This window comes from Panthera pardus, unplaced genomic scaffold (assembly GCF_024362965.1).
Source record: "Panthera pardus isolate Hobbes unplaced genomic scaffold, ASM2436296v1 HiC_scaffold_24, whole genome shotgun sequence".
NCBI lineage: Eukaryota > Metazoa > Chordata > Mammalia > Carnivora > Felidae > Panthera > Panthera pardus.
Window position 1 is genome coordinate 94679998 of NW_026526810.1, and position 18207 is coordinate 94698204.

The window sequence follows — 18207 nt, forward strand, 5'->3', positions numbered from 1 at the left end:
ACCTGGGTGGCTCAGTCAGTTAAATGTCCGGCTTTGGCTCAGGTCATGATCTTTCAGTCCGTGAGTTTGAGCTTCACGTTGGGCTCTGTGCTGACAGCTCAGAGCCTGGAGCCTCCTTTGGATTCTGTATCTCTTTCTCTCTCTGCCCCTCCCTACTTACTCTCTCTCTCTTTCAAAAATAAATAAACATTAAAAAATAAAATAGAAATAATGAAAGAAAAAATGAAAGCAATGAAAAAGAAGGCAAAGGTACAATAAGAAAATCAACACCATTAAAAAAAATCAACATAGTTAAAACTTGATTCTTTGTAAAAATTAGCATAGATAAAACTTAATACGATTGATTTAAAAAAGACACACAAATAATGTCATGAATAATAATATACAAAAGGGACTATACCAGTTACCTACTGCTGTGTAACAAATTATCCCAAAGTTTGTATCATAAAACAATATCCGCTTTATTTGCTCTTGAGTCAGTGGTTCAGGAATTTGGACAAATATCAGTGGGACAGTTCACCTCTGCTTCATGTCTGTGGTTTCAGTTATATTTCTTAAATGTTTTCCATTGCACAGAGGTAAGGGTAGAGAAGGATGGGTGGTATCTCCAGTGGTCTGAGGAAGTAGCCCAGAGTGGTGTATCACATTCTAAAGTTAGTCAAACTCCCATGGCTTTCCTTAAAAGTCATCTTGAAGCATTTTTCTTCATAAAATGTGAAGTCCATATGGAATTTATTTTAATATTAAAGTGGTGTGTTACTCTTGAAATTTTCAGCAAATGTAGATACCCCAGGAGGAAGCCCCATAATTTTCCTGTGATTAGGTGGATGAGATGTTTATCTTTGGGCAAATGATACCTGAACCTTCGTGGTTCTGAACCTTCGTTTTCCCATATACAAATCATGGGAGTATTAATGTCTCTCTACATACACACTGGACAGAGTTGTGTTGAAAGTGAAATGGAAATAATGCGTGTGAGAGGTGCCTGGGTGGCTCAGTCAGTTGGGTACCTGACTCTCAATCTCAGCTTAGGTCTTGATCTCAGGGTCATGGAGTCAAGTCCACATTGGGCCCTATGCTGGGCATGGAAACTACTTAAAAAAAAAAATGTATGTGAAAATGTTCTGAAAACTCTAAAGTTCTATATAGATAAAACCTGCTTTTGTTGTGAAAGTATTTTTAATTGGCAAAAAAAAAAAAAAAAGAGTGATGTTTGTAAAATTACAATCTGTTTACACTATATTCACAAAATGAGTAGGTGGGCTCTTCTGATACAGTGTCTTTGGGAGATCTATGTTTTTTAAGAGTGGGGCACCTGGGTGGCTCAGTCAGTTAAGCATCCGACTTCAGCTCAGGTCATGATCTCGCGGTCCATGGGTTCAAGCCCCACGTTGGGCTCTGTGTTGACAGCTCAGAGCTTGAAGCCTGCTTGGGATTCTGTGTCTCCCTCTCTCTGCCCCTCCCCCACTCACGCTGTCTCTGTCTGTCTCTCAAAAATGATTTAATGTTAAAAAAAATTAAGAGTGATTGTCTGAGGGTAATTATTCCTTTTAACAAATTCGTAAACCATGCTAGTAGTTTCAACAAATGAGATAGGGATAGAAGGGAATAGAACATCTGGAACAAAATGAGTAGTTGGATTTATATGAAATTTTATTTATCTGTGTTCTATTTAAGCATTTCTAGGTTAAACTGCATAAATTGGCAAAGATACCTCAGTTAGTTGAGATTTTTACCATCAGAGGGACACCATCTTCCCAGTTAAAGAAATATTTTTAAGTTAATAAGTACAAGTTTGCAAATTATTGTTCTTTCTATAAACTTTAACTGTGTAACATTTATGATGCATTTTAAATTAAAATAATGATGACTTAAAATCAGAATGATATCTCAGTATTAAAAATTAATGAATCAGCAGTTTTTGTAATTTCAGAAATCCTGAAATAAAAAACTGTCAAGAAAAAGGCTTTAGAAAAGAGGTCATGGTGTCACTTAAAAATATATCAAAATTCCAAAAATAAAATAAATTAAAATAAAATAAAAAATATGTCAAAATTCCATTACTATATATTTTAGGGTAAATGAATACACATATACAGAAGAAAGAATTCTATAAATAAATTGGTGATTTTCTTCTATGTGGCAGGAAATCATGCCAAGATCATATTTTAACAATGAATTCAGGTGTGTAAATGGGGAATTACTTTCACATAGCTGATGACACTGTAAATTAATATAATCTTTTTAGAAAGTACTTGGACAGTATGTGCTAAGAACCATAAAAACTTCAGAGCCTTTTGACCCCAAAATGCCATATCTGATGATTTATCACAAAATCATATGCTTAAAGATGTTCAGCAGTTTCCAGACAATGAAAAACTGTAAGCAATTTAAATGTCAACAATGGGAGAATGGTTTAGTAAACAGTCTAATATGGTTGATGGCATAACATGCAATCACTAAAAACATAACTATGAAAGCCAAACATCACAGAAAAATGCATGTGACGTAGCGTTAGTGTTAATGAAATGTACAACGCTTGTTCACTGTTGAAAAACTGGACAGGAATATAGCAAAATTATGGCCATTTTAAAGAGGAGATGGAGAAGATTTTTTTCTTTCCTCTTTTCTTCAAAATGTTTAATAGCAAGATGATGTTTCTTTACAATTACAAATGTGTTAAATTATTTTCACAATGTCAATCTTAAGAAAGATCAGAGACTATATTTTAGACATGTTCAGTGGTTATTTGGAGGCTTGGAGAGGATAAGATCTCAATGTGTTGATATAGTTTGGAAAGTGGAGCATTTGTTCCTCCACTCCACTTGCATACTATTTTTAATACCATAAAAGGGTATTGATCAAATGGTAAAGAGTTGCAGTGTAGGAGTATTGATCAAGTGGTAAAGAGTGGTAGTGTAGGAGTCCTGACAGCAATAACTCCGTCTTTGGCCCTCCATCTTGTCCATGCCCTGAAATGACCTCCCTCAGGCCTTTGTGTTCCAGGTCCCTGGGGGTAATGTAAGCCCTGACCACAAGGCTGGAAGTCTTGTTCTGATCTTCCCTAAACTGGCACACAAAAGGTGCCACTTTAGGTAACTATCCTGTGACCTCACCACCGTGCCCTTCCCTCTATAAATGCTGGGGATTAAGGTCAGGACTGGACAGAGAATAACTGAGTGGAGCTTGGATCATTTGTCCACTGGATTCCACCTCACCCCCACCCCAACCCCCATCTGTAAGTTACCCTGGATGAAAGTCTAAACTGGATGGAATGGCTTGCATCATTTTTCAGTCTCAAAGTAACTTCCTGGAGACTGGAGGATACTTCCTGGAGTTTGGAGGATATTTTACTGTCCCTGCTCCACCTTCTAACAGGGAGGATGGCGGGGAGGAGCTCGACAACCCGCAATTAACCAAATTGTAGCATTAATTTGTATTTATTTACCTTAAAAAATTGGTTATAGATGGGGCACCTGGGTGGCTCAGTCAGTTAAGCATCCAACTTCGGCTCAGCTCATGATCTCATGGTTCATGAGTTCAAGCCCCATGTCAGGCTCTATGCAGACAGCTCAGAGCCTGAAGCCTGCTTCAGATTTTGTGTCTCCCTCTCTCTCTGCCCTCCCCTGTTCATACTCTTTCTCTCTCTCTCTCAAAAATAAACATTAAAAAAATTTTTTTAAATAAACATTAAAAAGTCATGTATAGAACCCACCAAATTTAGATAATTGGTTATCTTTTAAATCTTCTTGTAAAATTTAATTCAACATTCATTGAGCCCTAAATACTAAGTACTGTATTTAAGCATTGCGTACAACATAAATGAGTAAGATACAGTTCTTGCCTTCAAATAGTTCTTCCAGTGGTGAAGAACTTGTAAACACCTTGTAACAAATCCAGAGGAACTATGGTGATCCCATGCAGCATTAGTCAAGTTTTTTAGCTAAGCAATCACTTAATCAGCTAAACATCAATTGCTTAGTGAGTGTTGCTGCTAATGACTAAACTAAACTTAGTGAGATTTTAATGCACACCAATAACCTTTGAACATTGTGCTATTCTGAGTATTTTATATTTTTTAATGTCTATTTATTTATTTTGAGAGAGAAAGAGTACGTGTGTACTAGCAGTGGAGGGGCAGAGAAAGAGGGAGAGAAAATCCCAAGCAGGCTCCACGCTGGGGCTCCATCCCAAGAACCTTGAGACTGCGAACTGAGCCAAAATCAAGAGTCGGTCACTTAACCGATTGAGCCACCCAGGCGCCCCTATTATCAGTCTTTTAAATCAGAGTAGTTCTTAGGGGTGTCTGGGTGGCTCAGTCAGTTGAGTGGTTGAGCCTCCAACTTTGGCTCAGGTCATGATCTCATGGTTCATGAGTTCAAGCCCCGCACTGAGCTCATTGCTGTCAGTGCCAAGCCTGCTTCAGATCTTCTGTCCCCCTCTCTCTCTGCTCCTCCCTCGCTTGTGTTCTCTCAAAAATATATAAAATGTTAAAAAAAATCATGGTTAGGGGCTCCTGGGTGGCTCAGTCAGTTAAGCATCTGACTTCAGCTCAGGTCATGATATCACGGTTCGTGAGTTCAAGCCCCGTCGGGCTCTGTGCTGACAGCTCAGAGCCTAGAGCCTGCCTCAGATTCTGTGTCTTCCTCTCTCTCTGCCCCTCCCCTGCTCAGTCTCTCTCCTTCAAAAATAAATAAATGTTAAAAAAATTGTAAAATCATAGTTCTTTCATATTTTATAATAAACATTTTTTTTAAATTTTTTTTAACGTTTTTATTTATTTTTGAGACAGAGAGAGACAGAGCATGAACGGGGGAGGGTCAGAGAGAGAGGGAGACACAGAATCAGAAGCAGGCTCCAGGCTCTGAGCCATCAGCCCAGAGCCCGGCGCAGGGCTCGAACTCACGGATCGCGAGATCATGACCTGAGCGGAAGTCGGCCGCCCAACCGACTGAGCCACCCAGGCGCCCCATAAACATTTTTTTTTAAATGAGTACAGTCTCAATTGGATACTGGTGAACTGTCCTCCATAAAAATCTCAAAACTATTCTTCCAAGAAGAAGATTTTGCTGCTCCATGGAGCAATAGCTTTATCAATGAGGCCTTTAAAGATATTTACATTATGGGGTGCCTAGGTGGCTCAGTCAGGTAAGCAACTGACTGTTGGTTTCAGTTCAGGTCATGATCCCATGGTTCATAGGTTCAAGCTCCACATCAGATTCTGCACTTCCAGTGGGGGATTCTCTTTCTCTCTTTCAAAATAAATAAATAAATAAACTTAAAAAAATAAAATCTTTAAAAGAATTTACATTAAAAAAAGAAAGATGGGAAAGTACTATCAAAGTAATGAAAATTTTTCAAAAGCAGAATCCAGAACTATAGAGTTTTAATCCAGTTTTGAAAAATAAAATATCTATACTTAATTATAACGATTGCTCTTGGTTAATAAGCTCTTTCTATGCTGCAGTCACTGTTTTGAAAGTGCTTTACCCATTTAATCCTCACAAGAACCTTATGAGGTAGCTAGGGTTAGGAAACTGAGAAACAGAGGAGTAAGTCATTTGCCTTGAAGTAACCTCCCCCAGGTCACACAGAGAAAGTGGACAAAGAAAAAGTATTTGAAGGAAATGCCAGAATTCTAGATCCAGAGGTAATTTTCATTTTCTTCTTTGCTTACATATTTTCCTAATTTTTCTGCAGTGAGCCTAAATCAGTTTGTAATATAAAATTGTTTAAAAATAAGATATTCAAGTTTTACAGTCAATAGAATTGCTCAATAAAATAGTAAATGGAGTGCTGCAAGCCAATGTATTTCAGTGAACATGCAAAGAGCATTTGTATTGACTATTTGATAGTTTCTTATAGTTTAAATGGGAACATGAAATGATGTCAGAATATTCCTTTCAGTGACCTTAAAATCCTTAGGCTTGCATTTGGAGCCCGTTTCACACGCACCCCCCCCCCCAACACACACACCATGGGAACACATGCTATATAAAATGTAACTTTACACAAAACTTCTTCAGGGTAAATCTAATACATTTTAATATAATCCTGACCTAAAACAGAGCACTGCAGGGTCAGCAGTCTGCTACTGTAACTGGTTTTTTACTCCAAGTCCCCACTTTAAAGCCACCCTACTGGTCCATCTTAAAGGGATAGCCCTTCTTAATGTCTTGACTACTTGACTACAAATTTGAATCCATACCTCTCTGACTTCAGTGTTTATGCTCTTTCTAGAATACCATGTTGTCTCTCAAAAAGATCATACCAATGCTTTTCTTTGGCTTCTCATATTCTGAAAATTAAAGATGTTCGTGCAATATTGAAGTAAATGTCAGGGTACACCTCAGAAAACATGCCAATTGAAATGATTTACCAATGATTCATATTTAGCGAAAGATAGAACTGAAACATGAATGTGGGTCTACTTTTCCCCCTGTTAAGTCATCATGAGTTACAAACATACCTGATCTCTGAGGCCTTATCCTAACAGACTGAGGTAGACAGGAAGGCTGCCCCTAATCTGGCAAAAGTCTTTAATGCTGACTCAGGGTACTTCTAATTATTTCTATCCCAGGGACCCTGAAGTGTATCTTATTGTAATGGTATCCAATTTCAGGAAGAGCTTTGAAAAACTTCTTCATAATTCCTTTATGCTCTTAGTGATATACCTGGAAGTAGGAGAGAATGCTTCTGGTTCACAATGATGAAGGAATCCCTGCTAAGGGGGGAAAACAGGGCTGATGAGCAGCCCTGAGCTTCATTTTAAGGTGGCTAAGCCTGCCCTGCAGCTGAAGAGAAAAACTGGAATCTAAGAAAATAAGAGTTAATTTAGTGTGGCAGAGAATTTGTGGTTTCCAAAAAAGGAGGGAGTAGTGTGGGGTCTCCGGATTGGGTGGGGACCACCAAATGTGGGATGTCTCGATGTAGTGGAGGCTGGTGGCAAGGGCAGTGAAAGAATTTACAGAAGGCAGAACAAAGGAGTTAGAAGTTTATTGAACACACTGCAAGGGAGCAGCAGGCAGGACAACAAAGCAGAGACTGTCTGCCAAGAGGCAGTGTGTGTGAGGGGGAGCTGTAGTTAAAAGAGGCAGGTGAGATGGGGTGCCTGGGTGGCACAGTCGGTTAAGCAGCGGACTCTAGGCTTAGGTCGCGATCTCACAGTGAGCTTGAGCCTCGCATCAGGCTCTGCGCTGATGGTGTGGAGCCTGCTTAGGATCCTGTCTCTCATTCTCTTCTGCCCCTTCCCCGTTTGTGCTCGCGCACATGCTCTCTCTCTCTCTCTCTCTCTCAAAATAAATAAACATTAAAAATTTTAAAAATAAAAAGAGGAAGGTAAGGAAGTATGGGAACATACGGAATTCTCCTTTTTTGGTAACGGTGTCCATGTAAGTAACCCATTGGTCAGCTAGGGCTTATGGCTGTTTTGAGGTGGGTCACTTAATGGCCCTGTTGGCATTCAGCCTGGTGGTCACTGTGGGCCCTTCTACCTTAGTCAGGTTTCCATTGCTCAAGTTGGTTGCCTACAAGTGGCCTCTAAAAATAGGGAGAAAAAAGAGCTAAGGATAATTTTGAACCTGTAAAATCTGCTTTTGTTAGTTACTGTCAAGGGCATGGTAATGAGAAATCTTATTCTCTAAAATCCTAGACCTGAGCTGTCCAAAGTGGTTGCCACCAGCCACATGCAGCTTTTGCACACCTGAACTGGTAACTAGGGTGACTAAGAAATGAATTTTTAATTTTACTTAATCTCGAGTAGTTTAAATTTAAATTTGCGAATTCATACTTCATCCAATTATTAGAAAGCTGTTAGATATGTTTGTAACAACTTGGGTATATGGATATGCTTTCCAACTATAAATTTTATGGCATCTAAATACAGATCAAGCTTTCCAATGAAAATCTAAAGTCCAAATTGAGAGCTGCTATCCTGGACTCAAGAGATGAGGTACAAAAAAGAAAAATATCTAATATTCTGTGTTGAAATATTTCAGATAAATTGTGGATATATTGAGTTAAAACCTATTACTAACATTAATTTCACCTGTTTCTTTTTTAATGTGGCTATTAGAAAAGTTTAAATTGCATGTGTGACTTGCATTACATTTCTATTTGAAGATGCTGTCATATTATAAATATGATATGTTGCCATTTGAAATATCAGTGAGAATGGTATGTCTCATTCCCACTCAGGAGATCTGAGCCCTGGGGTGCCTGGATGGCTCAGTCAGTTAAGTGTCTGACTTACTTTTGGCTCAAGTGATGATCTCACAGTTCATGAATTTGAGCCCTGCCTTAGGCTCTGTGCTTATAGTGTGGAGCCTGCTTAGAATTCTCTCCCTCTCCCTCTGCCCCTCTCCTGCTCTCTCTCATTCAACAAAAATAAATAAAGTTAAAAAAAAAAAATCTGAGTTCTGTGGGTTACTTGAACCCAGGGAAGCAGCCTCAGTTTCCAACCAAGAGCTTCAGATAAGAGGTTTTTAAATTGTAGTTTAAAAGGAAACAGGTAATCAGGATAGAGTATTCCTAACAGAACTTCAAAAATGTTTCCAATGGAAGGCCAAGGCCATGTAAACAATGTTTCTCCTCTGGCTATCAAGCCCCTGTCCTTTGGAGTGGTTACTGGGTTTTTTTTTGTTTTTTGTTTTTTTAACCAGTGATATGCATTGTTCTGCTTTGTTCCTGTTGCCTCCAGAACAAAGATTACAGAGAAACCTCAGTTGCTAAACTGTCCCTGCTTCATGACATCACACATTCAGAGCTGATCCCCACTTATCCTGTTCCCTCTTCAGAATTCATCAACACCGGGCTCCAACACTAAGGTAAGCTCCTCCCAAGTGTCTTGTGCCCAGACATCCCAGGGTCCAGGAGAGGCCTTATGCTCCTCTTGTAGTAGCAGCAGGTAAATACACCAAACTTTAAGTACAAGTGTGTTTCTGGTGGTCTTCATCTGATGGGCTTTATCTTGACATGGAGTCTTGAAATCTTGAAATTGATTACATAAAGGAGCAAGACAAATCGTTCATTGATTCCAGAGAAATCTATAATGTAAAGGGTAGAAAGCAGTTTTAGAGTCCAACCAACAAGGCTCTAGTCCTGGAGCTGCTCAGTTTCTGTTCTCAAACTTCATTAATGTGGGTAATAATCAAAACATCTATTTCATAAGGTGGTAAGAATGTAATGAAATACCCTACCTAGAAAGCTTGGCATAGCTGCTGGCATACAGTGAGCACTTTATTAAAAAAAAAAAATTTTTTTTTTAAAGGTTTGCTTATTTCTGAGAGAGAGAGTGCAAGCGGAGGAGGGACAGAGAAAGAGGGAAACACAGAATCTTAGGCAGGCTCTAGGCTCTAAGCTGTCAGCACAGAGCCCAACATGGGGCTTGAACCCACAAACTGTGAGATCATGACTTGAGCCAAAGTCAGTCACTTAACCGCTTAACTGACACCCAGGCACCCCTAGTGAGCACTTTTTTTTTTTTTTTAACATTTATTTTTGAGACAGAGAGAGACAGAGCACGAATGGGGGAGGGTCAGAGAGAGGGAGACACAGAATCCGAAACAGGCTCCAGGCTCTGAGCTGTCAGCACAGAGCCCGACGCGGGGCTTGAACTCACGGACCGCGAGATCATGACCTGAGCCGAAGTCGGCCACCCAACCGACTGAGCCACCCAGGTGCCCCAATAATAGTTTTTATACAACAAATAATAGTTTAAAAATTCTTGTGAATAGCTCAATCTAACTATATGTCCCTGAAGATCTAATTAAATGTTAAAAGCTTCAGTTATTAAAAAAAAAAACATATCTGTAAAACCCACTTCTTTCTTTAAAAGAAAATGTTTTACTTGCTGCATAATTTATTGTATTTTATATATGTTATAGATTACAAATTAACCATTTTCTTCTTCTTAGCTAGGTAAGCTATTTTTAATTTTCCCATTATACATAATCCTTTAATTAACATATTTTAAAATGTCAAGTTTTGTTCAAGCTTTTCTTTTATATCACAACATTCCCCCCTCCCCTTATTTCCCTAGTCTTTACAATGGGGGAAACAGTGATATAATTTTTCAAAACTGTTTTTAAAACTGACATAAGTAAAAATACTTGTTAAACAATGCAAAATGTATGCATTTACACCACCACCTGTCACTCCTCGCCACTGCCACTTCCTTGTGAGTGTGATCCCTTTCAGTGTTACCACATTTCTGGTTATTTCCTGGGAGAGAATCCCAGTGGGGGAATTACTGAGTATCAAGGGCTCCAATAATTTAGAAATTATAGAAACATTAAAGGAAATCATTTGTGGAAAAATAGAAAAATTGAAATACATAGATGTACAATGAGAAACATTGGCACAAAAGAAGATAAAGATAAAGATAAAAGTAATGGAGTGGTGAAATGTTTGCAATTAATGTGTCAGATAGACATTTGGTATCTAAAAGGGGACTGATAATAAATTTCTGTGGACAATAACTAGCATCCAGTAAGTAAGTAACTATTTTACAGAAGTAAATGAGAGCTAGGGGTAAAGGAATTTGCCCAGTTCCTGAAGGGATTTACACTCTGATGCCTGTGCTAAGTCTATATTCTTAATGACTATAATATATACTTTCTTGTATTCAGGACTAATGTGTATTTGTTACATGAAGTTGAGATTTCATGACTAAATATGTAATGTGATTTATATTGATAGAGAGTATATATAGGAACTGTGATTGAACTTAACAGAATGCTGGAATAGATTATTAGAAATGGTTTTACTGGATGAATTTTTCTGTGACTCTGATAATGAAATGTTGGGTGATTTCTTCTTTTGAAAGACTCCATGCTCATTAACCCTGCCTTGTCACTCTCGTTAATTTTTGTTAGTGTTTCATTCTAGTTGCTTCCCAAGTGTTTCTTTTTGGGTAAATTATTTGTGCATCTGTATAAAACTAAGGAGACTTGTTTGTTTTGTTTTTTGGGAGAGAGAGAGAGAGAATGGGGAGGGGCAGAGAGAGAGGGAGAGAGAATCCCAAGCAGGCTCTGTGCTGACAGCAATGAGAGGCTCAAACTCACAGACCCCGAGATCATGACCTGATCCAAAATCGGACACTTAAATGACTGAGCCACCCAGATGCCCTGAGAATATTACTCTTCTTTCTACTTCCACGTCCCAATTTTTCTCAGCTATATTAATGTGCCTGAGTAATACTGTATAATATTAACTTGTTTTTTTCCCTTTTCCATTTCTCCATTTAAGCAAGTTATGGGCTCTGAATGTTATCACTTCAGGGGAGGCATAGGACAGAGAGGAAAGCAGACTTAACCTGTAAAATTTTTCCTGGCTTTTATTTTCCATAAGCTTAAACTCATTGAGTTGCATAGGATTTGAGAAAGGGAGCTTGATGACTTACAGAAAGAAGAGGTGGGAGAGGCTTCTCCCTGAGATTTCATGAAGGTGGTAGTGAGAAGCTGTGTGAGACTCAAACACTGCTCCATGGTGGAGCCCTGGGAGGGTGGCATCAGATATATAGGAAAGGCAGGACACTGGCACAAGCTTCTCAACCTCAGCTAGGACTCCCATACCACATGTGGGACCCCAAAAGAGCAGGGATCTGCTGCATGGGAAACAACCATTTGTTGAGGCTCTGAGTTACCTGAGTATAGATTACTGATGACTAGGGTGTCCCCCTTCTCTCTGAGGCTTTGGTAACTGTGTCTTTTGGGACCCAGGGGAGAGAAATCTCAGAAATGTTTGTTTACATTTCCCATCAAGCAGGTCTTAGAGGGAAGGTGGGGGGAATAAAGAGGATATTCCCCAGAGGCAGACATTGAATTGAAGTGTAGGAAATAAAGTGTTATTTCTTACATACTTGAATTTGTTGGCTGAGGTTTATACTCTGCCACGTGATTTTTAAATTGTTAAGGCTTATGACATTCACATGCTACTCTGTAATATGTCTCCTGTACTTTGCGCATTGTTTGATACCCCAAAATGAAGCCAATGAACCGTATGTATGATGTTATAATTACATACGTATTATTAACTATAAGCCAAATATTGTGATTGGACTAATTTAGAAGGAAACCAAATCCTATGACATTAAAACTTTGCTGCTTAAATCTTTCCTTCCTTTTTTTCTGGTTCTACTTAGTTGACATCATTATTGTATAACCTGATGCCTTGGATTCCTATTTTTGTGCTGAAGGATTTCCTCTCGTAATTTTTCAGGTAGGGAGTATCAATGGTAGATGTTTTATTCCCAGATGTCTTTATTTTGTCCTCATGCTTAATTAACAATAAAGCTAATTTTTTTTAAAAAAAAAATCTTCCTTTAGACCTTTAAGACATTACTTCACTTTCTTCTGTATTCTTACTTTTTGTCCACTTTCTATAACAGATTAAGGGAAGTAAATTAAAGTCTCTATCCTCTAGCATGTTTCTATTTTGCCTTGTATCTGCTATAGTTTTTGCTTTATGACTATTGGTGCTATGTTATTTGGTGTATAGATTTTATATTTTCATTGTGAATTCTGCCTTTTTTATTATGAAATATCTTGTTTAATGCTTTTTTGGTACAAATTATTAAGTTACTGCAAGTCTTAAGTTACTGCAAGTCCTTTAAGTTTTCTTAAAGGAAACATCTTTAAGAAACTACACTGAAAGTTGTTCTACAGCCAACTTCTCTCTTTGAATTTGCTGATACTGAGCCTGAATCTTATCTGAGGCTTCTTAGAAGCTGACTGGCCTTTGGCCTAAGATGCAATTTCTTCTCTATTGATTTTTTTTTTTCAGGAAATTCAAATGTGTTTGCTTTCTATTTTCCAAGTAGTTCTGGTACACTGATGGTACACTAATTGTTTTCTACTGATATGGTTTTTTGAAAACGATCTGTCTTGGAATTTCAGTGGGGGAGGAGGTAGGGTACAGGATGAATCATGTGTCACAGTCTACAACTTGACCTGGAATCTTTCCTATAACAAAATCTTAATAAGCTCCATATTTATAGGAATAAAACCTTGTTTGGTGTCCATCCATTTTCTTCTTCTCTCTCTTACTCTTCAACATGCATTGGATGCTGAAATCATTTGATCATCTAATTTATCATCTTTACACTTTCCCTTAATATTTATTAAAATCTTCAGTGCTGGAATTCTCTTTTCTCCCCCCCATAATGAAAATGTTGGAAAGACCTATCTGGATGATGTATATCTAGTGCATTCAAAAATTCCAGTTGTATATTTTTTGATATATTAATGTTAGGTAGCCATTTTAAAATGGCATAATTCCAAACAGAATTACAGCAACTTGTAGTCAGAATATAGTACAATAATAAAACATATATCAGTATGTCCAAAGGTTTGAATAAATTTCTTGCATGTAATTTTATTCTTTTTTTGACTGAAAATGACACTTTTATTTCCCCTAGGGACAAGCTTCTCCTAAAAGGAAATTGTTAAGCTCTAGATCACAGTTTCCCAGTTGTGCTTGAAGGGACCTGGCTGTGTGTGACTAAGTGTTAAAATGAGTAATACCAAGAGTGAGGGTCTAGGGATTCAGAGACAGCTGCCCAGTAGATTCCATGGGAGAACACAGGGTCTAGAGCCTTGGACTGAACCTTTAGAGGGAAAAGACACAGAGGGACAGAAGGAAGACAAAAAGAGTACACAGGCCATATGAGGGTAGAGAGGTGACGATTTCCAAGGTTTTAAATTCAGTTCAATCGGTACAGCGTCATCACCCAAGTGCAGCCATGGCCATCTGTACAATGAACAGGCACACCTCCCAGACAGTGTGGGTTCCGTTCCAGACCACAGGCACATCCCTTCTTGGAAATTGGCGAGAGGCAAAGCATAGGAGTCAGTAGAAACAGACTACAGGGTGTGGCTAGAGACAGAAACTCTGAGCCCTGTTCTCCGTCATGCCAGGACAAGGACCAGTTCAGATCAAGTTCTTGTAAATGAACAACCGGAGCAGCAGCAATCTCCTGACAGGAGCATCCAGGGCAGGTGTTCCTCATCTTTGTGTCCTAGAGCTGTGCTATCCAGGGGACTGTCATTTTATTCTTTTTTTTTTTAAGTATCACTTTATTTATTTGTTTGTTGTTTGTTTTAGAGAGAAAGAGGATGCAAGTGAGCAAGGGGGAGAGAGAGAGAGAGAGAGAGAGAGAGCGAAGTGGGGTTCGTGTTTACCTGAAGCATGTTCACACCAAGCGGGGCTCGAGCTCACCCGATGTGGGACTTGAACTCACAAACCGAGAGATCATGACCTGAGCTGAAGTCAGATGCTTAATGACTGAGCCACCCAGGCGCCCCCTGTAACTTTATCCTTATAGTTTTTATACATTACCAGCTTCAAGGCATTTCACAGCTAGAAGGCTAATAATATTTGCAATAAGTCATTTTTTTCTTAATATGCTAAATATTCAAGCAGAAATTTATATACTCGATTTAACTGTAAATATAAGTGATGTCGTTATCTATATAATCTTAAATCATCCTTTTGGAAGATAAATCTTTTTTTCTTTTTTAATAGAGACATTAGCTCACCTATTTTAATTGTTAGCCTCATCAGAATCTGTGTAATCACTTTCATTTTAGAAATCTAATTGCTTGAGTCCTTTCAAGGAATCAAGTAGCAGTATGGAGGCTCACCACGTGGTGGCAGCCGAAAGCCCAGAAACCAACAGCATAAGTCCTGGATGAAGCATGTGTCCAAAAATTTATGTACAGCTGTCTTGTAGGACTGTAAGACAGTCATATTAAAAGGCTACTGGAAACATTCTATATCTTGATCTGGGTAGTGTTTACATAGGTATATACATATGTAGAAATTCATCAAGCTATATATTTAAGAGCAGTGCATTTTACTATATTTATACCTCAATACAAAATTTAAGTGACTATAAATGAGAACCATTTTATATAAGCCACCTTAAAATTGGTCCTAGTGCTGAACGCAACAAAAAAATTTCAGAGGGAATACTAAGTATTAGAAATTTCCCTAAATAGTATGAAACTATTTTATGATAGTTGTTTTAGCTTATTACAATAAATTTAAAGGATCCTAAAATTGTCAATTTAAGTTAAGACTGCGCCATCAACAAGAAAACAGTAGCATGGGTGGATAAATCATGGGCATAATCACATTTGAAACACTATAGAGCAATGAGAATTAAGGAAGCATAGCTATGTGGATAAATCTCACAAGCACAATGTTGGGTGAAAGAAACAAGTTGCAAAGATCACTGATATACACTTTTTTTAATGTTTATTTATTTTGAGAGAGAAACAGCGCACAAGCACATGTGTGCATGAGTGGGGGAGGGGCATAGAGAGGAGGAAAGAGAGAACTCTAAGCGGGGTTCATGAACCATGAGATCATGACCTGCGCTGAAATCAAGAGGTGGACTCTCAACCAACTGAGCCACCCAGGCGTCTCTGATATATACATTTTTATATTAAGCTCAAAAACAGTCAAAATATATTGTTTATAGATGTGCACATAGGTGGCAAGCCTAAAGAAACACCAGAGATTGATTATAAAAGTCAGGATAGTGGTTACCCTTGAGAGGAGGGAGGGGGATGCCAGCAGAGGAGAGGAACACAGATTACTTCTAAGGTACTGGCATTGCTCTGCCATATTTCTTAACCTGGGTGGTAATTACACAGGAGTTTACTTTGTACTTGCTCTTTAAGTGTAAAAGAGGTAGATTAAAAAGTGAAAATCCTAGTATCCAAAGTCTATAAAGAATGTATCAAATTTAACATCCAAAAAACAAATAACCCAGTTAAGAAACGGGTGGAAGACATGAATAGACACTTTTCCAAAGAAGATATCCAGATGGCTAACAGACACATGAAAAGATGCTCCACTTCACTCATCATCAGGGAAACACAAATCAAAACCACAATGAGATCCACTTCACACCTGTCAGAATGGCTGAAATGAACAACATAGGAAACAACAGGTAATTGGTGAGGATATGGAGAAAAGGGAACCTTCTTATACTGTAGGGGGGAATGCAAACTGGTGCAGCCACTCTGGAAAACAGTATGGAGGTTCCTCAAGAAACTAAAAATAGAACTACCCTACGACCCAGCAATTGTACTACTAGGTATTTACCCAAAGGATACAAAAATATATATTCAAAGGGTTACATCCACCTCAATGTTTATAGCAGCACTATCAACAATAGCCAAACTATGGAGAGAGCCCAAACGTCCCTCAGCTGATGAATGGATAAAGAAGATGTGGTATATATACAATGGAATATTACTCAGCCATCAAAAGAGTGAAATCTTGCCATTTGCAATGATGTGGATGGAGCTAGGATGTATTATGCTAAGCAAAATACATCAATCAGAGAAAGACAAATATCATGTGATTTCACTCATATGTGGAATTTAAGAAACAAAACAGATGAACATAGGGGAAGGGGGAGAAAAGAGAAGAGAGGGAAACAAACCACAAGAGACTCTTTTTTGTTTATTTATTTATTTTGAGAGAGACAGAGACAGCGCTAGTAGGGGAGGGACAGAGAGAGAGAGAGAGAGAGAGAGACAAAGAGAGAATCCCAACCAGGCTCCACACTGTCAGTGAAGAGCCCGATGCAGGACTCGACCCTACGAAACTGTAAGATCATGACCTGAGCTGAAACCAAGAGTCCAATGCTTAACCGACTCAGCCACCCAGGAGTCCCATGAGACTCTTAATGATAGAGAACAAACTGAGGACTGATGAAGGGATGTGGGTGGGAGACGGGCTAAATGGTGATGGGTATTAAGGAGGACACTTATTGTGATGAGCACTGGGTGTTGTATGTAAGTGATGAATCACTGAATTCTACTCCTGAAACCAATGTTGCACTGTATGTTAACTGAAATCCAAATTTAAAAAAAGGGGGGAAAAGTGAAAATCCAATAATCAGTATTTTATAGTGCAGGAAGCCCAGCAGTTTACCCTTTAGCAAACTGGAAGTAATCACAGGCACCTTTTATTATGTGTGGGGTTGCCAGATTTAGCAAATAAAAACAAGAAACTACAGCAAATAAAAATAAGAAACTATAGCCATAAAAATACAGGATGCTTACATAAGTGTGAATTTCTGATAATGAATAATTTTTTAGTATAAGTTATCCCCACTTCTGGTCCCATGCAATATCTGGGACATACTCATGCTGAAAAATAATTCATTGTTTATCTGAAATTACATGTAACTGAGTATCCTGTATTTTGTCTGACAGACCTAATTATGTGGCAAATTGCACAGGCAGAAGCAGTTCTCAGTGGCCCAGTGAGTGGAGGTCAAAGGAAGGGAAGAGGAGGAAGAAGTAGTTTTTTTAATTAATTAAGCAATTATTATTTATTTATTTTTATTTTTTAGAAGTCTTAAACTAGCCTGACCCTAAACTCCTATTTAAAGAACAGAGTAATTAAATTTGATGAGTTTACCCATTATTGCAATAGTTCAGGTAATGAATCCACATCATGTGTCAAATAATTTCTATCAACAAAAAACAGTATCAGCAAATGTTTAAAAGAGCCATCAGTGTTTTTCTTAGAAATTGTTTATCTCTCACTGCATCAGTCTTTCTTCTGATAACTTTAGATAAAGATATTGTGAAAGATGACTGATGCTGATTCTGTGGCTGTTTTTCTAGTTAATAGTCAATGATTAGGAGTGAAGTTGCAAGGTAGGTTGTTTTGTTTTCAATGTTTGTTGTTTGTTTGCTTTGAGACAGAGAGAGAGACAGCATGTGTGAGGGGAGGGAGAAGCAGAGAGAGAGGACAGAGAGCAGGCTTTTTGCTATCAGCGTGGAGCCTGATGTGGGGATACCACAAACCGTGAGATCATGACCTGAGCCAAAATCAAGACGCTTAACCTGACTGAGCCACCCAGGCGCCCCTGTTTTGTTTTGTTTTTATTCTACAAATATTGTAACAGCTTCCCACGTGCCAGGAAACCATCTTAGACTCAAAGAATGGAATGATGAATGACACAGATATAGTCCCTTCCTATGAAGCTCAAAGTCTAGGTCCTACGGGATGGCAGATAGATAGATAGGTAGATAGATAGATAGATAGATAGATAGATAGATAGATTATATGCACTTGGTAAAACTTTATCCAGCAATAGTGGATATCTGCTGTTTGCTGCCCAGCATTCCTCTTTATTAGGGGAAATCATCCAGATCCCATTCTATCTTATATGGTTTG